The 23677-nt window shown below is 54.6% G+C and overlaps 1 protein-coding gene across 9 annotated transcripts in view; it reads right to left on the bottom strand.

The window, feature by feature from the left end:
- LOC143667184 (olfactory receptor 4A47-like) overlaps nt 1-22554 on the bottom strand; it is a 275202-nt gene extending 252648 nt beyond the window's left edge. For 4 of the 9 annotated variants that reach the window (XR_013167929.1, XR_013167934.1, XR_013167935.1 and 1 more), the window contains exons 1-5: nt 22213-22552; nt 21113-21281; nt 17660-17755; nt 16151-16382; nt 10623-10709 (exon numbers count right to left, since the gene is read on the bottom strand). The gene's annotated coding sequence lies outside the window, so the exon portion shown is untranslated. Of the gene's footprint in view, nt 1-10622; nt 10710-16150; nt 16383-17659; nt 17756-21112; nt 21282-22212 lie in introns of all 9 variants that reach the window. The other 5 variants (XR_013167931.1, XR_013167932.1, XR_013167930.1 and 2 more) reach the window with 3 other exon arrangements.
- Between the last annotated feature and the right edge of the window lie 1123 nt (nt 22555-23677).

The following is a 23677-nucleotide window of genomic DNA, read 5'->3' as shown; positions in this document are numbered from 1 at the left end:
GACGAAGGTAGCTTGGGAGGGCTGACGCCCCTAGAGGCCACAGCCTATGCCTCCCCGTGGGGCAGAGGCAGTTGGGGAGACAGACCTCAGGCTCAAATGCCATCGGAGTCCCTGGAGGGCCTACCCCGAGGTATGAGTCCACAGTAATGGGTGGGGCCCGGGAATCCGTAGGCCAAGCAAGCTCCCAAGCGCCGCTGGTCTGGGCAATCGCCCCTCCACCCACCCTGAGTACCCACCCCTGAGGAAGTGCCCCAGAGGACACACCCCTGAGGACCCGCCCCAACGACTGGGCCCCAAACACCCACACCCTGAGGACCTGCCCCTGAGGACCCACAGAAGTCTCCTTGGCCCCTTGTGACCCTCCCCCGACCACCCCACACCCTCCCCAGAAACCACCCATCTGCTTTGCGTTCCTAGAGAGCAGTCTGCCTTTTCCAGACTATGACTTGGAGTCCAAAGGACACCCTTTTTGGCCTGGCTGCTTCCATGTAGCGCTCCATGCTGACATCCATCCACGCCCAGGTAGGATGGGGGCTCTTTCCTGTGTTTCGCTGAGCGTGTCCCACTGCACAGATACACCACAGCGTTTATCCATGCGCTGATGAGTGTGATCTGACTAGTTTGCCATATTTAGTGATTACGAATGAAGCCAAACCATGAACGTATGAAAAGTTTCGTACGCGTGGGGATGTGCATGTGGGCCTCCATGTCTCTTAGGGAAACACCAGGGAGCGGAATGGCTGGCTCATGGGCGAGGCATATTTTAACGTTCCAAGAGGCTGCTGGATGCTTCTCCGGGTGGGGTTCCATTGTCCATTTCCACCTGCAGCCTGTGAGACTACCAGTTCCCTTACATTTTTGCCCACACATGGTGTGATCAGACTTTCTAATTATAGCAAATGTTGGAAACTTAGTGGTGTTTAGGGGAAAATTCTGGCCTTGACTGCACTTCCCATGAGACCGATGGGATGCCGAGCATCTCACACAAGGTTTGCCCCTGTGAATCCTGGGTGAGGGGTCTGTGGTAGGTAGATTCAGGTGTCAACTTGGCCAGGTGAAGATGCCCAGTTCTACTGCTGTGGACATGAGCCGACGGCATGTGAATGCCATCTGTTTCTGATTACAGCTGCAGTCGGCTAGGAGGCATGCCTGCTGCAATGAATGAGCTTGCATTTAATTGGCTGGTGCTTAAATGAGAGACTCAATGTAGCAGAGCCCAAGCAGCTCAGCATACCTCAGCTCAGTACTTGGAGCTCAGTCCAGGCCTTTGGAGATGCAGAAAGGAATCACCCCAGGGAAAGTTGCTGGAACCCAGAGGCCTGGAGAGAAGGTCAACAGAGACTGCCCTGTGCCTTCCTGCAAGAAAGAACCTGCACTGAAAGTTAGCTGCCTTTCCTCTGAAGAACTAACAAAATAAATACCCTTTTAAAAAACAAAAATAAATACATACCCTTTAATTAAAAGCTAATCCATCTCTGGTGTCTTGCATTTGGCAGCTAGCAAACTAGAACACGGTCCATTCAGATTTTTAACTCTCTTTAACTGAAACCCCAGTCTTTGTCTTACCAGGTTCTGGCAGTTCGTTATTTATACAGTGTTTAGGTACAAGTCTTTTCTTTGACATGTTTGCAAATTCTTTCTCCCAGGCTGTGAATTGCTGACTTATTTTTGTAAATGTCTTTTGAAGAGCAAATGGGCTCCATTTTGATGAAGTCTAGTTGAGTTTCATCTTGAATTTTATACTAGGTGGTGGCTTCTTTTGTCAAGACCATGTTTTAAGATGTAATGATGTAATCAGATGTAACGTTTTCTTGAAGTTCTATAATCTTAGCTTTTAGGCCTATGATCAACTGACTTCATTTTTTTTGAACATGTTTTGCTGTCAGGGCTGGCTGAGGTTCCGATTCTGCCTATGGCCAGCTTTTACAGCACCATCTGTTGAAAATTTTTCCCTCTCCCCAGTGAACCTGCCCTGGTACCTCTGTCAAAAGTCCATCCATTTACAGGTTTGCTCTCAGCTCTCGGCACTGTTCTCTGGCCACTCACCTGGCCCACACTGGCCCCATGCAGTCTCGCTCAGCCGAGCTCTGTGGCATGTCCTAGGGGAGTAATGGAGGCCTCCAGCTTTGTACTTTCACAAACTTGTTCTGAGTATTCTAGGTCCTTTGCATTTCCTTATAAATTTTACAACCACCTTGTCAGTTTTCACAAATTTTCAGAAAGAAACCAGTCTGGCTTTTGTTTTGCCCTGAATCTCTAGATCCACGTGGGAGAGGCCACACAAGGTGTGGACATGGCAGTGCAGGAGCTCACAGCCAGGAGTGTGCCACACCCACTCCCTCACTGCTCGGCAGACCCCTTGGATACCCCGTCAACTTTCAGTCCATGGCAGACAGCTGGAGAGCTCTCTTGCTGAAGCTCACACCTCTGCTTGAGGGTTTGTGTAGGGGTGTGTGCCACTATGAAAAGATTTATGTCCTCTTGAAAAGCCATGTTCTAATCCTAATCAATCTTGAGGGAGCAACTGTTTCTTCTAATCCCTATTCAGCACTATAGGTAGGGAATTTGATTAGGTTATCTCCACAGATACGTGACACTCAATTCTGGGCATTAAATTTCATTAGATGGAGACGTGTCTCCATCCATTCTACCTGGGTCTCGATTAGTTTACTGGAATCCTATGAAAGGGGAGACATTTTGGAGAGAGTTCCTTTTGAGAATGAGGAGTGAGCTGCAGAACCACGACAGAAGGATGAGAAAACCACAGACTCCACTAGACAACGACCTTTGGAGATGAAGAAGGAAAACATTTCCTGGAAGCTGTATGAAACAAGAGGCCTGGAGAGAAAGCCAGCAGATGCCACCATGTTCGCCATGTGCCTTTCAAACTGAGGGGTAAACCCTGAATGTCACTGGCTGTGGTAGTTAGGTTCAGCTGTCAACTTGGCTAGGCGAAGTCACCTAGCTTTGTTGCTGTGGACATGAGCCAATGGCATGTGAAACTCATCTGTTTCTGATGACATCTGCAGGTGGTGAGGAGGCGTGTCTGCTGCAATGAATGATGTTTCATTTAATTGGCTGGAAGCTTAAATGAGAGAGCTCCATGTAGCACAGGCCAAGCAGCTCAGCATACCTCATCTCCGCACTAGCAGCTCAGCCCAGGCCTTTGGAGATGCAGAAAACAATTACCCCCGGGGAACGTTGCTGAAACCCAGAGGCCTGGAAAGAAGGCCAGCCGAGATCCCATCCCTGTGCCTTCCCATGTAAGAAAGAACCACACTGAAAGTTAGCTGCCTTTCCCCTGAAGAAATAGAACCTGCGCTCCTTCCCTCTGTTTCATCATCTGCACCTTAGCCTCCTTCCCTCTGTCCCAGCACCTGCACCCTATGATCCTTCCCTCTGCCCTCAGTACCTGCACTCTCCTGGTCCAGGCTGCTCAGAACTGCATGGTGCACAGGGGGCTCAGCCAAAGGTCAGGAAGCCTTAATAACAAAAAGCATCTCAAGAAAAAAAGGACTGGAATTCCATCATGCTGCTACAGGGTCCTGAACAACCACAAGCACCCACAACTCAGGACCGCCAGGCTACCCAGGAGGTTCCTGCACAGGAGCAGATTTACAGGGCCCACAGCTCCTTCCCAGCTGCCTGCAGCTGGGAAGCACCAGCATCTCCTTAAAGTGCATGGAGCCCGGCATAAAATTAACCTGGCATCAATTGTTTTCCACCCATTTGACAGACCCATGTCAGCTCATCTGTAAGAGAAAATAAAAAAGTCAAGCCTAAATGCGTAAAAAATTATGATGAAGTTCTAAATAAAGCAGGGGATGGACTGATTAAGTCAAAAGTCAATCAATCAGTGGATGGATGGATTAGGGACATCTCATGAGCCCTAAAGAAATGATTTGCACAAACACTGGGATTCAACGGCAGAGCACCAGATTCCAACACTTTTAGGAAGAAAGAATGAAAGATCAATTCAAAGAAAAAATAGATCAAAAAAGCGGGGACTTGGCATGCTGACACACCTATTGCTGAGAACCATTTTCTCGGTTGACCTGAAAACTTCGGGAGCGTTTATTTACTTCCAACACCATCCTGAGATCGGTATTTTCAATTTGGATCCAAGTTATTATTTTTCACATCACAGCAGCGGGGAGTGTAGTAAAGTGGCTCACATTTTAGTGCTAAAAAGATCGCTATGACATTCTCTGGCCGCTGCAGGCCAGACAGCAGTGACTCAGCGGGGCCGGGGGCTGGGGGCCCTCAGAAAACCAGTCTTGCTTCTCTCCATTTTTCAGGCCTGTCTCGCCCCCAGGACAGGCGAGGGGAACGCAGGGAGGAGCTGATGGTAGAAGCAAATGTTTTTCCTGCATCAAAAGCACGCTTGCTTCTCTCCTCTTCCCTGCCCCTTTTGTCTCCCCCAAAATCTCCCCAGGAGAGAAGAGGAGGTGGGGCAGGTGGCAGAGGGCAGTAAGCAGGAAGGACCACAACTACATTCCTGGGCCATCCCTCACATATCCCAGGGGCAGCACCCTGCTGGGGAGACGCCCTCTGGGTTGACCGCCTATTTCAGCACTCAGCAAGGAGGCCCGAACCCACCCCAGATAACTTGGAGCTCCCACTTGGAGGGGGTGGGAGAGTCTTCTGGGCTCAGCCCATCCTCAAAAGACATAAGGCCCTCCAGGGAAGGAGCCTTTTCCAAGGGTTCAATGGCAGTAGGAATGGACCAGCCCGCCTGCTGGTCAGCAGGGCTAGGGGCACTGGCCTTCCCAGGACCAGCCGCCAGCAACACCCCAGAGGAAGCTGCTGCATGGACGGCATGTCCTGGACAATGGAAGGAGCTGCCACCCTGAGGGTTCGAGCCTGCCTTGGCTCAGCACAAACACTGCCGGGTGCCAGGGTCCCAAGGTAACTCGGTGCTCAGAGGCCCGGGGCCCCCACTTCCAGCTACAGGAACTGAGGGACCCTGTGCAGCTAGCTGTTGGGCCCTGCCCGGAGGATGTCCTGGAGGAGAGGATCCTCAGACAGCCTGGTTTCAGGGTCACAACTAATCAATGCTGACCATTCAGGGGGGTGGGGCCTTGAAGGGAAGGCTGACCCACCACCGGTCATGACCCTGGGTTTCTGGCCTGACACCCACTTCTCTGCTCATGGCACACGCCAGGTGCACAGGCCTCTCACTCCAGGACCCTACTGCCCAGAAGGGGGGTCCAGATGTCGGTCCGTGGGGTCACTGCCCTGTCAAGTCCGCCAGCCTCAGGGGCAGCTCTAACAATGAAACATCCTGGCTGCCCGAATCTGCCCCACAGGGAGACCCTCACCCCCAGCCACCCAGGACCTCGAGTAGGTAGAGGCGCCAGAGCTGCTCTCACCTTGGCTGTAGGAGCCAAAGGGCCGGAGGCTCAGCCCACGGCCTTCCCCACCCGTCCACCCAATCCTGAGCTCCGGAAGCTCTCCATCCCTCAGGGTCTCCCTCTACCCCTGCCCCCAGCCTGAGCTCCCTCTGTGGGCTACCCCCACAAACACCCCGTTGCTCTTCGGTTACAGGGTCAACAGGAGGCCCAAGGCAGAGGTGGGAGGAGACTGACCTAGGGCTGTGGAAGAGGCCTTGGCTACATGTTACTGCAGGCTCCTGCTGACACCCGACACTGGCAATGGCTACACAGCCTATTTCTCCCCTTCTCTCGAGCTTCCTAGGTCAGACGGGCAGGAGAGAGCACTTACGACGCTTCCTGGGGTGATGCCGTGCTGTTGTACCCAGACAAGGTGACAGGAAATCATATGAAAATAAACTTGTCATTTCTACCTCATTCAGCCACTGGGAAGCCAGGGTTCAGGGAAGTCACTGCCATGGCATCCTCCTATCAACGTTCTGGCTTCGGGGAGGAGGAATAAGTGTTCTATGCTCCTCTGTGGACTGCATGGTTTTGTGTCCCGGAGGGGGTCAGACAATACCTTGGAAGGCCACAAGCCCCGCAGAGCACTTGCTCAGCACCAGGGGCCAGGGAAGGACTTGACCGAATCATGCCCACGGGAGCACACCCGTCCTGAGGGCCACAGCAGGAAAGGCCCTCCAGGGGAGGTGCAGGCCGAGCCCAGAGGCATCCTGGACCCTCAGGAGTCCAGAACCTGTCCAAGCTACACTGATGCCAGACCCCAAAACTGCAGGACAGCAGGGTGCCCATCTCTGTGGCAGGCATGGACCCAGGTTTCAAGACGGGTGTCTTTGGGGAACACTCCTCTGTGATGCCACGGATCCCCAGACTCAGCCAGGCCCACGGCTCCCAGGGCATATAAGCACACAACTGTGCACTGATGGCCGGCAGGTCGCACAACTAATTGGGATCCACTCTGGCAACCAAAAGGGTGCAGATCTTGCTTCCCTATGGACGGGTTTCAACACACTCACAGCCCCATGCTGAGGCTACGTCGCCATTACTGCTCATGCACGGATGCAGTCATGGGGCCTGAGGTGCACAGGCCCCTGCATCGCTGCTGACACCACAGGTACACTGTGAGTGGGGCAGGACTTGCACTCATGGAGCATTGCAGCAGGCACAGCAGGTGGGCACTAAGCACCAGGCACGGTGCAACGGTAGGAAGCGGGAGGCCCTCCAAGCAAGAGAGAGCAATGGCGAGAGCAGTCTGGGGCAACGGTGTGTACAGAGGCCCCCAGAAGGTGGGCAGGACAGAGCGGCTGTGCCAGCGAGTCTCAAGGGCCTGGGGGAGGTGGCAGCCCTTATCTTCCAAGTCCTGGGGCCCCCATAGGGTCGATATCACAGCAGCAGGGACACAGTCTCCCCAGGGCAGCAGGACAGCAGAAATCAGTGCCCGGGTTTTACTGTCCGCGTCCTCGAACGTCCCACGAGGTTGGTTAGGGCCTGGTGTGTGAGCAGCGTGTTCTCAGCGGCCCTCCAGGGCACAGCCGTTTCCTCTCCTTGACTCTCTTCTGGAAACAAAGCTAATGTTCTATTTCCCATGGTCGGAGGACGGAATTGGAGACTCTTAAAAACTCACTGGCGATTCATAATGGAATCCACAGAAAAATGTTCTTGGGGTGCTGATTCACCAAAGTTTGCAGGAGATCCAACACATTTAACGTTGCAACACAGAAACCAAACGGTGCAGCCCCTGCCCCGTGCCCACACACTCAGAGGCCGCGGCTTTCCTGATGGGCTGTGGTTGTCTCTCCGCCAGGACCCTGTGGGACAGAGTCGTCCTCTTGGGCAGCCACAGGAAGGAGTCAGGAATTGGGAGGCGGGGCCACTGGGAAGAGGAAAGTCCCCGCCTGGGACATGCACCCTGCCCTCCTCCTGCAAGTCCTCCTTGGCTCCATGAGTCTTCCAAGACACCTCCCTCCCAGGACAGGCCAGTCCCAATCTCGGTACCTGGGGAGCTCACCAGCCCGTGACTTGAGACAGCTACATCCCCAGGGTCCCCATCTGGCTCCTCGACCTGATTCTCCCTTGAGCTCCGTGCAGGTGGACCACTGCCCCATGCTGGGAATAACAGGCACTTGCATTTAACCCACAGATGGATGCTGCAGGCCCTCCCACCCCAAGCACTGCTCGGCCCCTGGGGACTCAGCCATCAACCCAAACCCATTCGCTGAGCACAACGCCCCAGAAGGGTGGAGGGGCTGCAAGGGCTGCTCCAGATACTCTGCCCAGCAGCCTCCCTGACCACAGGACACCATGGCAGAGGCCATGGAGGTGGGGGCATATCCATGCACTTCCAGTGAGGAAGCGTCCCAGGGACGGCTAAGCAAAGGCCCTGGGGTAGGAACATGAAGGTTTTTCCAAGAACCGCACAGGAGCCAGCCATGTGGCTGGAACCAAGGACCAAGGTGGGACCAGAGATGCTCTCGGGGAGGGAGCCCAGGCTGGGAGGACGCGGAAGGCATTATTATGCCATGAGGGTTTTCTCAGGGAAATGAGAGCCACAAGAGACTCTAAGCTGGGAAACAGAGAGCAGGTCAGGGCTCGGTGCTGCCTGGTGGGGACCAAGTGGGACAGCATGGGGGCCAAAGTCCATGTGCAGTGCTATCTCAGTGACCCAACCACCCGGACTTCATGGGTGCCGGGACTCTGCTCCAAATGCCTCTCAGCCTCGGCTGATCCCTACAGCAACACCTCAGACACAGACCCCGCTGACCACTACCCCTCACCTTCACCATCGTCATCCCCTCAGGCTGGCAGTGAAACCCACCGGATGCACTGGCTGAAAGAAAGTGAAGTGACACAGATCTCTCTCAATGCTCCTTGTAATAGATGACAGCTGGATGGACTGCCTCCATGAGCTGCACGGGCCTCGGCTGAGCAAAAACAGCAGCCTGGAGGAGAGGGGAGGCAGCAGCAGCAGCTAACATTTAGGTGCTGTCCACATGCAATGCTGTCCACACCCGCTGCTGCCCTGAGCAGTTAGCACTGTCCACGCCCCACATTGTCCTGAGAACCCAGCGCTGTACTGAGCACCCAGCACCGTATACACCCCACACTATCCTGAGCACCCAATGCTGACCACACACCACACGGTCCTGAGCACACAGCACTGCCTTGCACTTGGCCCTGTTCACACCTGGTGCTGCCCATGTCCCACATTGTCCTGAGAACCCAGCTCTGTTCTGAGCACCCAGCACTGTCCATACCCCGCACTATCCTGAGCACCCAATGCTGTCCACACACCACACTGTCCTGAGTGCGCAGCACTGTTCTAGTACTTGGTCCTGTCCACACCTCCTGCTGTCCACACCCAGCGCTGTCCACACCCGACGCTATCCAGGGCAGGTCCACTATACACACAGCCTCACCTAAGCCCAGCCAAGCTGTGGCTGACAAAGCACAGTCACAGTGCTGAGCTCAGGGTCTCATCCTGAGGCCTGGACTAGCGGCCCTCCGATGCCCTCCACTACCTGATGAGAAGCCACGCAAGGGAACGTCCCAGAGAAAACCCGGAGGCAGGGCCGGGCCTAAGACCCAGCCCAGAGGGGACGTCACCCCCAGTAAGGCGGTAACTGCAGGCCCTGGGCAGGCACCCACGACCAACAAGACTCCCCCTGTAATTACAGTGCAGTGTCCGATACTCACGGCCAGACACAGCTTTGATGCCACCTCCTGGCAAAGTGGGGGCCAACAGCGTGCAGGGTCAGGCCTTCGGGGGCTCAGGTGAGGGATACAACCCCCAGGTGAGGGCCTCAACCCCACCTGCTGCCTCCATAGGGTGAACTTCATTGTGGGAACAGGCCAGGACTCTGACCCCATTCATACTTGTGACAGCATTTACGGACAAGACAAATGCATTTCAATTTCCTCTCTCAATTTATGGCCTATTCTTTGAACCAAACTCAGCTAAAAACTATTACTCCACCACCACTAATCTTATAAAAATTCAATGTCCCTCCTCTGACAGGCAGAGGCCAGTGTGCTGGGATGAGGAGGGTGACCACCAGGCCCAGGGCTGTCCAGCCCTCCCAGACACCCTGGAGTGCAGGATCCACTTGGCCACATCCAGCATGAGAGAGACAGCAACAGGCTGGCAGCAGAGGGCTGCACAGCACGGCAGGGAGCCAGGAGGCTGGCCTGGTATCATCACCCTGAAAGGGAGCAGGCGGAGGTGCGGACTCTCGGGTGAGCTCCAGATGAAGAGGTGGAGCACCGCTGGGTACTGACCCTCGTGATGCACCCGGACACCCGTGCGCCGGCTGCACGCTGCCCGAGGCCAGAGTGCTGTAAGTGTGCTTAAGCACCGGGAGGTGTGAGGCTGGACAAGGGGGAGAGGCCGGATGAGGCTAGGATTGGGGGCACGGAAGGGTGAGGCCAGTTTCTTGCCGTCGCTGGCACAGGTGTCCCAACTTAACAACACTGTAATCCCTGGCCCACTCCCTGCTGCTCCAAGGCATCCAAGGCGGCACCTGTCCCTGTGCTCCCTCCAATGGGCATGCTTCTCCCCACCATGGCCTCGGCACTCACACCCATCACTGCATCCAGCCTCAGGTGGGACCATGCTCCTGCCAGGGTCAAGCCCTCTGCTGGGCTGGAGGACAAGCCAATAATGCAGACCAGATATCGTGGGGAAGACAAATCCCACACGGGTGCTGTACACATGGCGAGTGAAGGGAGCCCAGGGAGGAGAGGTGAGGAAACCACCTATTGCGAGGGGAGCTGGGGCTTCCCTACAGGCAGGGTGTTGATACGATGGTGCTCCCACCCAGCAGCCAGCTTCCAAAACTCTGCTCAAGTGGCTCCCCCACCAGTCTCTGCCCACTAGCAACTGGCCACACGCGGCATTGCAGAAGGTGCCACTGTCCTCTAAGTTCCAGAGCCACTTGCCTGTACTGCTCTGTCCCTCTGGGCTTCCAACTTCGAACCCACAGGGCAGGTTCCACCCCATATGACAGTTCCTCCCACTCAGTAAGCTCTACCCACACAGCAGGCTCCTCCCACTGCTGGCTCCACCCCGGCAATTAAGGGCTGCAGAGATGTGGCTGCATCTTCACCTCAGAAGCCATCACATTCTGTGAGGGACAGAGCACTCAGACCAAGGCGATGGACTTCACCAGGGAAAGCACATGCTTCCAGCTCCCCACAGCCTCACGCTGGGGCCCCAGGCACACGAGGGCTTACCATGAAGTGCTCCTCAGACTCACAGCTTCATGGAGGTAGAAGCGAACCCTGCTGAACACCGTCATCACATCACTGGACAGGAGCTCTCTGGAAGGGAAAAGGTGACTCTTTAATGGAAACCCACAAAGGCACCTCACCATTCTGCGGGCACAAGAGTGCTGGTTTCAACACTTTCACACCCTGAAATCCACGAGGCAGAGGAAGGGATGAGTGAAGGACGCTGACAGCCAGGACAGGAACCGGCATGCCTGAGTGTGCTCGGAAGCTGGGCGCAGAGGCCCCCAGACACCCCACAGCCTCCCAAGATGGTGAACCCTGCAAGGGGTGCAGCCGGGGCATCATGCCTGACACTGGGCACAGGGACCCCAGTCACCTCACAGCCCCCCCAGATGGGGGAACCTGCCAGGGGTGCAGCCAGGGCATCTCCTCACAGTGCACATTCAGGTTCTTCTGGGACACCGAAGCCCCGACAGCAGGACTCACGTGCACACTCACAATCCTGGTCCCACCAGGGAGGGCAACAAGGAAAGTGAGGGGCAAAAGGGGCCCCAATCTGTCATGCCCCAACCCGAAGCCTGAGCTCCCCGTGCGCATCCACTTGGATCCCCAGAGGAGATGGTGAGACAGAAGGGGACGGAGGATGGAGGTGCCAGGGCTGCCCCGTCAGCAGAGAAAGGGGCCCAGTTTCACAGCTTTGAGACTTGGCACAGCTCAGATCTAAGAATGAATACATTAGGAGAGAAAACTCAAAAGAAAGTGATTGCGGCAATATTTCTATTTCTAAAAGATACTTTATTCTTTACTTCTTTCTCAAATGGCCTCCTGATGGACATGTCTACACATTACTGAAGATTCTCAAAATCGACTTCCACTGTACTTTATCTTCTCGAATCCCCTGTACATGGCATGCTGGCAAATGGGGAGAAACAGGGTTTCTATTCTGAATAACTCCCCTACTGTATTCCCCGCAAAGCTGAGCCCCGTGAATACTCTTCTAACAGCCTGGAGGTAATAGGGCCTCAGACCCATGACCCTTGGGGATAGCTTCACAACCCACCACTCAGCCTGACGGGCTTCCCCTCACCTGAAGTTTTTTAATAGTTTCCAGAATGTAGAAAGGTACACACATTCATAAGAAGGACCTCATGTTCCCAAGACCCACCTTGAATGACTCTTCCTATTAGGAGGGAACTGCTCTTTTTGTAGACGACTCAGCATCCAGGGATGCCCCTACATATAGATCCGCTCCAAACCACCCCGAAGAAACTTTGATGCAGAGTCTGCTTTCCAGTATGCACACTACATGTATCTGCTAGCTCAGTCAGCTAGCTGGGATGAACTGCAAAGTAAACCAAACTTCACACTTTAAAAAATACTACTTGTGCTGCTCAGGAATCTGGTTCACAAGGGAACAGCAGAGACGCTAGTCTCTGCTTCGAAACTGAGAAGAGGGGAGGGCGGCAGGGCGAGGAAGAATGGGGCAGTGGCCTGGAAGCGGCACCCAAGGCAACCCTGGCATGACTGGCCCCACAGTACGGACTGCCTCATCCAGGGTGGGGACGTCTCGTCCCTCCTGCCCATAGCATGGCCTTCTATGTGGTGGCTGGGTCCCAAAAGAACCGGGTGAGAGCCATAGTACCTTCTGTCCCAGACTGGGACCTCAGTGTTTCCTCTCTGCCCTTCGAGGTCCACGGGAGAAAAGGGCCTCAAGGGAGAAGAGCCAGCATCCTTGGCAAGGTGGTGGAGCTTCCGCAACCCTCCACTTCAGGGGCAGTGAGGCAGCCTGGGCCTTGTCGCCAGCCCCAGGCCCCTCGTGGTGGGCGCAGGCACAGGGCACTGTGCAAGTCTTCTGCTGTGGGCAGGGCCCGGTGTGGCCAGGCTGCGGGGTGGGGCCCTGGCGGCTCAGGCCTCCTGGTGGGAGCTGCTCTCTGCCCCAGCAACTCTGGGTTCGCTTGCAGCCAGGAGCTTTCTCACTCCCTTCCCATGGGACACTGGTGACCCCACTGCCCCTCTCAGCCCGAGCGGTTTCCCCAGCTCTGGGGGCTGGCAGGTTAGCTCCAGCACTTGGGGCTCCACCACGATGTGTGGGGCATCCCGGAACTTGAGGAGTCTTAGAGACCCCCTGGAGGCCCACCGGGAGACTGCAGGAGGCATGGACCAGGAGGACCGGGTGCCGCTCCTAGCTGATTCCATGTCTCAATAGGAGATCCGCCTGCAGCCAGAAGGACCTGGCTTCCTTTAAATCCCAGCGAGCCATCACCCTTCCATTTAGCAGTTTGTCTATGGCCCATCTGCCTCCTTCCACATTTTGCCCTGACAGCAAGGAGGAGCTGCTAGACACACCCTCCATTTGCAAAACTCCAGTAAAACAGATTATCAGTTTCAGGACCACAGGTGACCCTGAATTGTGGCTACTGCAGCTTCCAAAGACCCTGGCCTGGCTATCCTTCGGTTCCTCAGGGAACTTCACAAGGCGCCTACGCTCCCACTACCCAGCACACATCTGTTCTTTATTACTCACTCCTCAAGACCCTCAACCCAAAGCCACTGTCACACTCTGTCTCTGCCTGGCACCTCCCGTTTCCAAGGACACTGCAGGTTATGGGACAAGTCAGTGCAGTCCCCGCCCATGACGGTGGCATCAGAGCCACTGTGCTGGGGTAGCGAGTGCAGCAGGAGGCACTGCTGGGCTGCATTTAGCGAATACCACCTGCACAGGCACTTGTCCGCGAGCATTGCCCAGTGCCCTGCACTTAATCTTAGAGTTGATACAGAACACACACCCACGGTCAACAAGCCTGGGACTCGGTGTCCGGTTAAAGAAAAGAAAAAGCCTAGAAAACAACCACTTGCAGACCCTCAGCCAACAGGACACATGGAGCTGCACTCGCGAGGGGAGGAGCACATGGCACACACCAGCATCCCACCTGCCATGCAGAGGAATACCTGTGGAAATCCCCAGGCCTGGAAGGACCAGGCAACCAGAGCCTGGGGAGGCTGAGGGGCTGGGATCTGCATACCGAAGACCCAGAACCGTGTGCTGTCCAATAGAGAGCCCCAGCAATCTGTGTACAGTGTCAGGCCCCTGCAGATCTCCCCGGTCCCGGGGACCCGCCACCAGCAGGCAAAGCACAGCAGCCACAAGGTGCAGCTCACACGAGGCTGAGGAGCTGCTGAGCATGCGGCCAGGTCAGTCCAGGGCAAAGGCTGAGAGAGACCCTACCTTAAACAGCTACAAGGCAGCATCGAAAGAAGCTTGCAAAAGCAAACTTCAGCACGCTTCAAAGGAGAACAAGGTCTGCACACTGAACAAAGGACTCCTGGGCCACATCAAGGATCATCTGATCTGTGAAGAATCAAGAAAAGAGGACCCATAATCCTACAAAAACTCAGTTTATACAAACAGATAAAGAGAGCAGAAATGAAGGGAGCAGCTGAAAGGAACTTGGGGACGGCGAAACGAATATGGCCAACACTGTGAAGAAAATCACGCATAGGAGGAAAACATACCGATATAAGGACCAGAAGTGAAGCTTCCAGAGCTGAGAAATGCAATAAACTTTATGAAGAAAAAAATCCCATGGATGGACTGAAGAGCAGATTAAAACTTGCAAAATGAAGCAAGGAGGAGAAATGAATTGACAAACCTTAAAAGAGTTTCAGTTATCTGTGGGACAAAACGCAGCAACCTGACAAACTTAAATCAGAGTCCCAGAACAAAAGAGGAGAAGGCAAAGAAGGGGAGGGGGACACTTAAAAGAAATAATGGACACACATTTGCCATAGGATTAAAACTGTAAATCCACAAATCAAAACAGCTCAGAGCACCTCAAGCAGGATAAACTCAAAGAAAATCCAACAGAAGCACAACGTAATCAAATTGCTGAAAACTGGCTCTGAAGACCAATCTAGCAGACAGGAAAAAATAGGAAATACTAGAGACAAGAAAAGATGAGGATAATGGCTCAATTCTCATCAGAAACAATACAATCCAGAATACCGCGGGACAGTATTCTTAAAGTCCTCCAGGAAAAAAATGAATAAGCCAGAGTTCTTTTTGCAACAAAATATCTTTCAGAAAGGAAGACAAAATACAGACTTTTTTCAGACACCTAAAAGCTGAGAAAATGAAGAGCAGCAGAGCTGAGCTACGAGACTTATTAAAGAAAGCCCTTCAGGCTGAAGGAAAATGATCCCACTTAGAAACCTGAATCTACACGAAGAATGAACAGCACTCAAAATGATAAATGGCTTCTTAAAACTAAAATAACATTTTTCTGACTTTCTAATCTCCTTAAAAGATAACTACGTAACGCAAAAATAAAGACTCTGTATGTAGGTAGGACACAGGTAGAAATGTACTTATATATACACACAGGAAGTGGTGATGCTCTGTTCTATGTCCCTTCAAGGGGACGCGAAGCAGCACAACTTCATTCCAAGTTAAAAGACGCGTCTCCCTGCCTGCCAAGGCGAAAGGACATCTTCTAATGCTTTTTGTACTTCTTCATCTGCATTTTCTCTTCCATGTTAAATGCCTAAAGTGATTAGGTTTTCTAACTGGTTTTGCTGTCTTTTTCAGACTTCAGGGATTCTTGATGTATTTAAATATTACCTTTTTCCCTGAAAAATGTGTGTGGCACATTGTGACTTTAAATACATACACGTATACATTCACTGCTTAAAACCACAGCTAAGTTAGTAATAGGCATAAATCTAAAATTAAAACAAACCAGCAGAAAAGGCTCACAGCCAGGGTAGACTTGTCTGCAGACACATACATCTCCTTTCTCAGGGGCACCCACTGTCCTGCGAGCGTTTAATAAAAAGCAGCTGTGGTTCCTGTAATTTGAAAGAGCACATGTGACAGCACCGAGGAGGGATCCTGGGTGATGGTGGGAAACAGCAGCAGCAACTCAGCCCCACCCAGAGGCCACTACTGAGCAGCTGCTCTTGCCGCAGGACACCAGACCAAAGTGGGCCACTGGCCTGGTCACCCCACTGCACTTGATGGCAACTTGTGGCAGGGGTCCTGACACATGCCCCGGGAAACCTGAGAACACAGCAGACTCAGACGGGGATCCCACGTGACTCCATGGCGAATGCAGTCATTTGCAGGAGGGCAGCTTGCACAGAATTCCCCAACTCTCCATCTACAGATGAGCCTGGACTGCTGGCCCACACCCCAGTGGGGGCAAGCACCCCTGGGAATCCCAGCACAGACCCAGTGCCCAGAGAGCTCACAGCAGATGGCACTGCAGTGGGACCCCTGCCCAGGCTGCCCCACACATGGGGTTTTGCTGTGCCCAGGCTGCAGCATGGTCTGTGGGCCAGGGGTTTCCCGTGGTCCCAAGTATTGTCCTCCACAGCTCCCAGCTATGCCACTAGAGCTTCCTGGGATGCTGGGAGTGTGCAGGGCTGGGGGAGTGGGGATGGGGGCCATCTGCAAGGATGGCCATGGCAGGCCTCTTTCCTGAGGGGGACCTTGTGAAATACTCTCGACCCTAAGGGTGGACAGTTGAACTTACCGCTGTCATCCGTTGTGACTGTTGGAAAGTGACATGGGGCCTGCTGGTGGCCCAGGCTCCCTCCGCAGACTCATTGTTGTGAGCCAGCAGCTGGGGAGGCCGCCCTCTGCCCCCTAGACTCGGAAGGGCTGCGGATGTAGGTGGGAAGGGGTGCCTGGGTGAGACACGCAGGGCTGCACCTCCTTCCAAGACAGAAGAAAGGAAAGGCAGGCTCAGGACAGTTCACATCAACCTGAGGGAAGAAAAAGACAGGCTCTTTTAATCCACTCTTGTAGGTGCAGACATATTGTAGGCAAAACTTTTGATTATTAGATTATTTCCATGAGGATGTGACCTCCCCTCCATTTAAGGTGGGTCTTAGTTTATCAGAGTCCTTAAAAAAGCTCACACAGAGTTCAGAGCTGACTCAGGGAGATGGCACCACCGCAGGGAGATGACAACACCGTGACATTTGGAGATGCAGACAAAAATGCCCCCAGGAGATGCGAAGCGATGAAACCATCCAAAGTATATCCCAGGGAAGTTAAGTGAAGCCCCAAAGGTGCTTAGAGAGGACGCCACTGGAATCAGAAGCTGAAAGCAACAAACGGGGTGCAAAGACCAGCAGACCCAGCCACAGGCCCTCCCAGCTGACAGTGTTCCAGATGCTGGCAGCCTTTCCTCCAAGAAAACGGCCTCTTGTTGGCATCTTAATTTGGACATTTTCACGGCCTCAGCACGACAAACTCATAACTTAAATATCCCCTTTGTAAAAGCCGATGCATTTCTGGCAGCTTTAGCAAACCAGAACACCCTCGTGACCAGGAAGCTCTCAGGAGGAAGATGTGGGTAACAGAAAGACCCAGGCCTCCCTGACCCCTAAAGCAAAGGACAGGCCTCTTCTGGGCCCCACACATGGCCACCGATGGAAACTGGGGCAAGGGCCCTGGAGGGAAGCCTCCCGCAGCCACTGCCCACCAACCACAGATGGGAATTCCTGCTCTTGAACAGGGACTCGAGAGCTGAGCCTCCTTGCTGCCACCGCTGGGGCCTTCCCAGGCCTGGGGACCTGAGACCCCATACAGGATAAGGAGGAGAGCCAGTTCCCCACAGGCACTAGGCGTGCAATCAGCAGGGGACACGAGGCCTGTAGTGCTTTCTGTCTGCAGTTAGAAAACTCACCAAGGACGTGGAGTCACCAAGACCACCGAAACCCTCCTCCTGTCCGTCTGTCATGGAGTGGGATGGGCAGCCTGAGGACAGCATGGGGCATCCAGAGGGCACACAGAGGTGTCCTCCCCACAAATGCTGCCCAGAACTCTCATCTAAGCCCAAGGGACACAGTCACTAGACCATTTCAGGGTCAGGTGACTGATGCTGGTATTTTGTGCCTACCCTAGGGAAGAGGCAGGCATTTGGCACAAGTTCTCCTGTGGGCAAATCACGATTACATGCCCAGAGGGTAAATCTGTAGGCAATATTGCCATGAAAACACCTTCCCCAGCCTCCACGAGGCCCACAGTCACTTACTTGACAAACTTGTCCACGTGCGCCATGGAAGATTCATATTCTTCCCCCGAACTCCTGACAGTACAAGGCCAGGAAGTGCAGCCTGTGCGTGTGAACCTGGGGAGAAGCACACACGGTTAGGCTTGCTTGTGTGTGTGGACAGCAGGGGAGAGGCACACGTACTCAGAGTTGCTTGTGTGGGTGGACAGTCAGGGGGAGGTACACAAGCTCAGGGCCGCTCATGCGCACGGACAGTGAGGGGGAGGCACATGCACTCAGGGACGCCAAGAGAGGCCTGTACCTGGGACTCTAGGCATTACCCCATGAATCCAGTCGTTTTATTCCTGGTCATCATCCACTTTCCCATTTCTATAAATTCATAAGAAAGGATGCAGAATTTCTTTATACTGTCTTTAATAACTTAGGGGCATACTTTTCTAATTATAAAAAGTACATTATAGGGTTCATGGGTGGTTAAGTGGTAGAATGCTCGCCTTCAATGCAGGAGATCCGGGTTTGATTTCTGGACCAGACATCTCCCCAAAAAAATCAATTATAAATTAAAAAAAAGAAAAGTACATGCAAATTTTTAAATTGGTCATAATCTCATAAATAAATATAGCCAGTGTTGACCTTCCAAGTGTCCCTCCAAAAAGGAGCAAGAAGTGTTTCTGTGAGTGTGCGTGTGTGCGTGTGGGGTTGTGCATACAGCTGTGTACACACAACTTACTCCCTCTTTGGAAACAATAAAGGGAGCTCCCTGGAAGTGACCAAGCCTGGCAGGGGCCCTTCTGCCCCCAGCCCCCATTCCATAACAGAGGAGGATGCTGAGGCCATAGGGCAGCCACGACTCAGGATCAGGGCACGTGGAAGAAGCGGCGGCCAGCTCCCCTGAGCCCTCGGCCACCCTTCCTCAGGACACTCACCTTTCCCCTGGCCTCTGCCCTGCCCTGTCTCCTTCCCTTCCAGGAACAAAAACACTAGGTTTGCCCCCTGGAGCATCTTCTAGAAGAAGCTTACAACCTTGGGTCTGTAGCACACCTGCTGGGCCTCCAGGCCTCACATCTACATTCCAGTGAGGAAGGAGCAGAAAGGACCGAAAATTAAATGAAAAAGAGAAAACACAAACACTTTCACTTCTAGAGACTTACTCGATTTTATTTAGAAAAACTGCCTCAGAGTTCCCAGGGCCAGTGTGCACACGAGTGAGGAGCGTTAGCTGGCAGCCACGTCCAGGCCCAGCAAGTAGAGAGAGAAGCAGGGGGAAAGCAAAATTCACACCAGGGCACAGGCTCATCTCCCACCCAGTGGGGTTGTGGGCCCTTGGGTGCAGCTGCCCTGGGTGCTGCCCAGACACTGTCCCTCCACCGCAAAATATCCAGGTCTGAGCGTGAACTAGCCAGGGGTCTCAAGACAGAACAACCACAGGGCCCCCACCCTCACCCTCAGAGGCTGTCAGGAGGGCTGTGCTCGATGCCGCAGCCTGGGTGGCCTGCAGGGGGACGGCAGGTGAATCCCACCCCAGCAGCATGGCTGCAGGCTGCAGGGGCCTCCCGCCGCCCCTCAGTGTCAACCCTCCCCCACCTGCCCCCAAACTGACCCCCATCAGCCAGATCTGCTCCACACCAAACACTGCAAACCTCAACTTCCTGGGCCCCCGTTCCCCCAGCAGGAGCTCTGACCATCCACCAGGTCCCCCATGACCCACCAAAGGGTCTGTGTTCCCCTGCCCACCCCGATCACGATCCGGCTTCTCTTGGCAGATTCCTGGAAACCTATCAGGTTCCAGGCCTACAGCCTGCCCCATGGAAGTCAGACTTGTCAATCCCCACAATCACAAGAACCAATTGCTATAGCAAATCTCCTCATATTTGCATAATACGCATTGGGTTCTGTTTCCATGGGATACATAATACATCCCTCTTTACTCAGAAATCTGCACATCTTCTAACACTGGAGCTTTACGGATGAGAAGCCACATGGGCGCAGGTTATGGCACCTCCTTCAAGCTGAGCAGAGGGTGACAGCAGCACCAATCCCAGAGGGCACCATGCACAGATAGGTGGGAGCTAATATCACCGAGATGGGGTACCCAGCCAGCACCCCTAACCCGCCGCCAGGCTGCCTACCAGGGCCCGCGCCAACTCCCTTCCCTACCAACCCCCTCGTGGTGCCCTAGTCTGAGACCCAGACGCCAAGCTGCCTGCTCTGGGGCAGGGGATCCTCAAGGCCTTTGGTTGCTGCTTTCTCACAGGGCACCCTGGGTGCTCAGGTGCCCCAGTCGCTGCCACTGCGACAGTCCTCGGAGTCACGGGATCTCAGAACCGATGCCCATGAGCTCATCGCCACAACCTCTACCTGAGAAGCATGCCCTGCACATCAACCCCACTCTTCCCAGGTGGCCTGGAGGCGGCTGGCCACACAGCGGCACGCCGGCTGGCTCCAGGCTACCCGGGCAGCAAGATGCCAGGCATGCGCCATGGAACACAGTCAGGACAGTGGCAAGCATTCCCCAAGCCTGGAGGGCAGCACACCATGGGGTGTCTGTCTCTCATGTGGGCTAAGGGGGCCCTAAATCACAAGCCCCAGCCTCATTCACATGCTGGCAGGAGCCCCTGCACACAGAGGAGAACAGCGTGGGTTCCCTGGAAGCTGGTGAATGCCAGATGGACGTGGCTTTGCTGCACCCGTCAGATGAAAGGGCACACTCTGCACGCCTCAGGGACATGGGGCATGACACAGCTCTGCAAACTAACCTAGGCTCCAATGGACCCGTCAGTAACCAAGTCAGATGGCCCTGCATGAGGGTGTCATCTCGAAAGGATAAAGCAAGGAAAAAATCACAGGGGAACTAACCTGGACACACACTGTACACTAAAGTGGTCGCAAGCAGCTGCATGGAAAAAACCAAACCACAGCAAGAAGCAGGGCCCTAGCATGTCATGCAGCCAGTAAGCTGCACTGAGGCAGACCCCATTCTGCTCCCCGCTGTTCTACCCACCCCAGCCCTGTCCCACTGGGCCCACACTCTCCTCCAGGAGCCCCAAAGCTCCCAGCTATATGCCCACGTGGTTTTTTTTCCCCTGGACAACCCTGGCTGCCATTGATAGCCTTGGACCCCAACAGGAGCACAAGACCCACAGGGCCCGGCCCCAAAACTAGATCCACACGCATCCAACAGATAGTGACTTGACCACTGCCTGCAGCGCCCCAGGCACACCTGAACCCCAGGGGCTGGTCATGCTCCAAGATGCTCCTTCCAGCACAAGCTGCAGAGGGCACGCCTCAGAAACACAAAAGGAGGCACAAGAGAAAGCCTGTGACCTTCCCGCATTTAAGAGGTCAAAGCAAAACTGTAAGCTAAACACATAAAGTGTCACTTTTCATATGAAAACTAAGTACTAAAATGATAACACCTTCATCTTGGAAAATTTAAGAAGAAAAGGAATGAGTTATTAAAATTAAGCAACTCACCGGACAAACGCTTCACGTGGCATCGGGAGGCTTTCCTGCCATCCTTACGTGGAGCAAAGGTGGACACACGGCCAGTGCAGGGAGCTGCAATGGCCAGCAGAGTTACAGGGAGCCTTCTCTGTCCTCACTGCCAGGCAGGTACACTGCTAAACCACCTCAGAAGGGAGTCCTAAGGAAGCAAGGAGGCAAAACAGAAGCCCTGACTTGATCGACTTGGACCACTCTGGCCCAGGCCTGCTGTCCCCACTGCAGCTTTGCCTGCAGCCATCCATACCACCCAGGAGAAGCCAAGAGGGTCTAAGGGGGTAAACCTAAAAGATGTTTATAGTTTCCACCCCTGAGTTCAATATGGTGCTAAGTCTTCATCCCTGAATCAGGACACTGTTTAGAACACAACCTGCGTCCCTAGAAAAGCAAGTAGGAGGACGAGCTGACCCCAAGGGACACTGCAGCTACTGCCAGAAGTGGGAAGGGTGAAGTGAGGACACCCCTGCCAGGGTCCTGGTGAAATGGGCTTCTGGACACAGACCGTCTCTGCCCCATGGCAGCCAGGACAGGCCTGATGAGGCCCAGCAGCGCCCTCCCCTGGGCACTGCTAAGTCTGGGAGGCTGGGAAGCCATCTGGGCAAGAGGGGACAGGCAGCCAGGAGGAGGCAGGGGTCAGAGGTCAGGGGTCAGCATGTAGGGTCAAGAGCCAAGGGTTAGAGTTCTCAAGCAGGGGTTGGGAATCCAGGGCACCACCCTTGGGGTTCAAAACCCAGACTGACCCCAAGACCCAGGGGTCAGGAGCTGTGGTCAAGGGTCAGAGACCAGGGGTGGTTGCTTAGGTCAGGACTCGGGGTTCTGAGGCCAGGACCAGGATGTGGGGCAGGAACTGGGGAGTCAGGGCTCAAAATCTGAGCCCAGGGTTCAGGGGCCGGGACCTGAGTTCCGGTCTGGTTCTAGGGCCGTATTCAGGACTGCCTTCGGGATCCCGGGCCACAGGTTCCAGGCCAGGGCTGGCAGGGAACCAGAGTTCGGGGCGGGGCAGCGGCCATCGGTGTGGGAATTCGGGGTCCGGAGCCCGCGCACCCGCCCCGGCCCACGCGGCGGGCACTCACCTGGAGGAGCCGCAGCCCACGGTGGCGGCGCCCTGCAGGAACACGGCGTCCGGGGAGGCCGCCCGCCCCGCCAAGGCTCCTCGGCCCAGCCTGGCCGGTCTCAGCGGCGGCCACCGGACCTCAACCGCGCCAGGGGCGTCTCCTGGCTCAGAGCCGGGGCGGAGGACCCGGCCCCGCCAGTGGCACGGCCTCGCTCGTTCCTTCTGCGCTGTCGCCATCCCCCGCGCTCCCCGCCGCCGCCGGCCCTCAGCGCGTCCGGCGCAGCCGTTAAGTCCCAGACGGGAACGTTCCCGTAGCCGCCGCCGCCTCAAGCCGATGGCGAGTCCCGCCCTCACAGCCAGCCGGGAGGGCGGGGGCAACGCTGCGGCGCGGGGGGCGCCTGTCAGTCAGGCCGAGCCGCCGCGCGCGCCCCGCCCTTACCCGCCTCCTGTCGCGAAGCGCTGAGGCTCTGCCCAACCCCACCCCCACCCCAAGCCTCGCTGAAGTCTCGGCCCGGCTCCTCTTAAAGGGGCCGCGTAAAGCGGACATCTGAGCACGGCTGGCTTCGCTGCAACTCCGGCTCCTGCCCATGAGCTCCCGGCCCTCTTCCCCTGCCCGGCGCGAGCCCCTCTCGGCCCGACGCGGGTAGGGAAGGGGCCACGGAGCCGGCTCCTGGGGTCTTGCAGCGCCGCAGCAAGCGGGCCTCAGCTCTTGGAGGCCATCACCTCTTTTCCACAAGGAAACCAGAACATGGCTGTTTTGAGGAGGCTAACAGAGAGAGGGCCTGGGCTGCTTGGAATCTCTTCAAAAGGGCTTACCTGCTTAGGTCAGGCCCACCCAGGACGATCTCCCTTTGGATGAAATCACAGTCCACTGATAGGGCACTTTAATTACAGCTGCAGGATTCCTTTTCCTTTGCTATTGTAGGGAATATAATCATGGGGGTGGTATCCCATCATATGCACAGGTTTTGTCTATACTTAAAGGGAAGGAATTCTACAGGGCATTTGGACTAGGGGTAGGAGTCCTGGAGACCCTCTTAAAATTCTGCCCACCCAACTAATCAAAATAAAATATCTAATTTGATAGAAAAGTGGACAAAACTTTACAAGTAATAAAGGTTTGTATGATCCATTTTATGATGTACATTTTTATTATTTGCAATTATAACAGAATTTAAATGATACAGTGGGCTACAAGCGATTTTGAGCCATGAGCAGTGCATTGTAGAATGTCTTAATGAGAGGCCAGAATAATTTCTTCCAGAACCAATGACTTTTCAGCATCTTCTAGGAGAGCATGCATGAGAGATTACTTAGGTACACAATGGCCATGTGTGCCTGTAAGTACCTGATTATTCTTGCTGTCTACTTGTTGGATTTGGGTGGTAAAAAGGTCAGTTTTCTACAGGAAAGTTTTAAGCAAGAGGAAAGGGTCTGAATCCATTAGTCTGTCTTAAGCCATACACAAGATATTTTTCCAATAT

This window comes from Tamandua tetradactyla, chromosome 23, assembly GCF_023851605.1.
Source record: "Tamandua tetradactyla isolate mTamTet1 chromosome 23, mTamTet1.pri, whole genome shotgun sequence".
NCBI lineage: Eukaryota > Metazoa > Chordata > Mammalia > Pilosa > Myrmecophagidae > Tamandua > Tamandua tetradactyla.
This window is presented reverse-complemented; position numbering and strand designations above follow the sequence as displayed.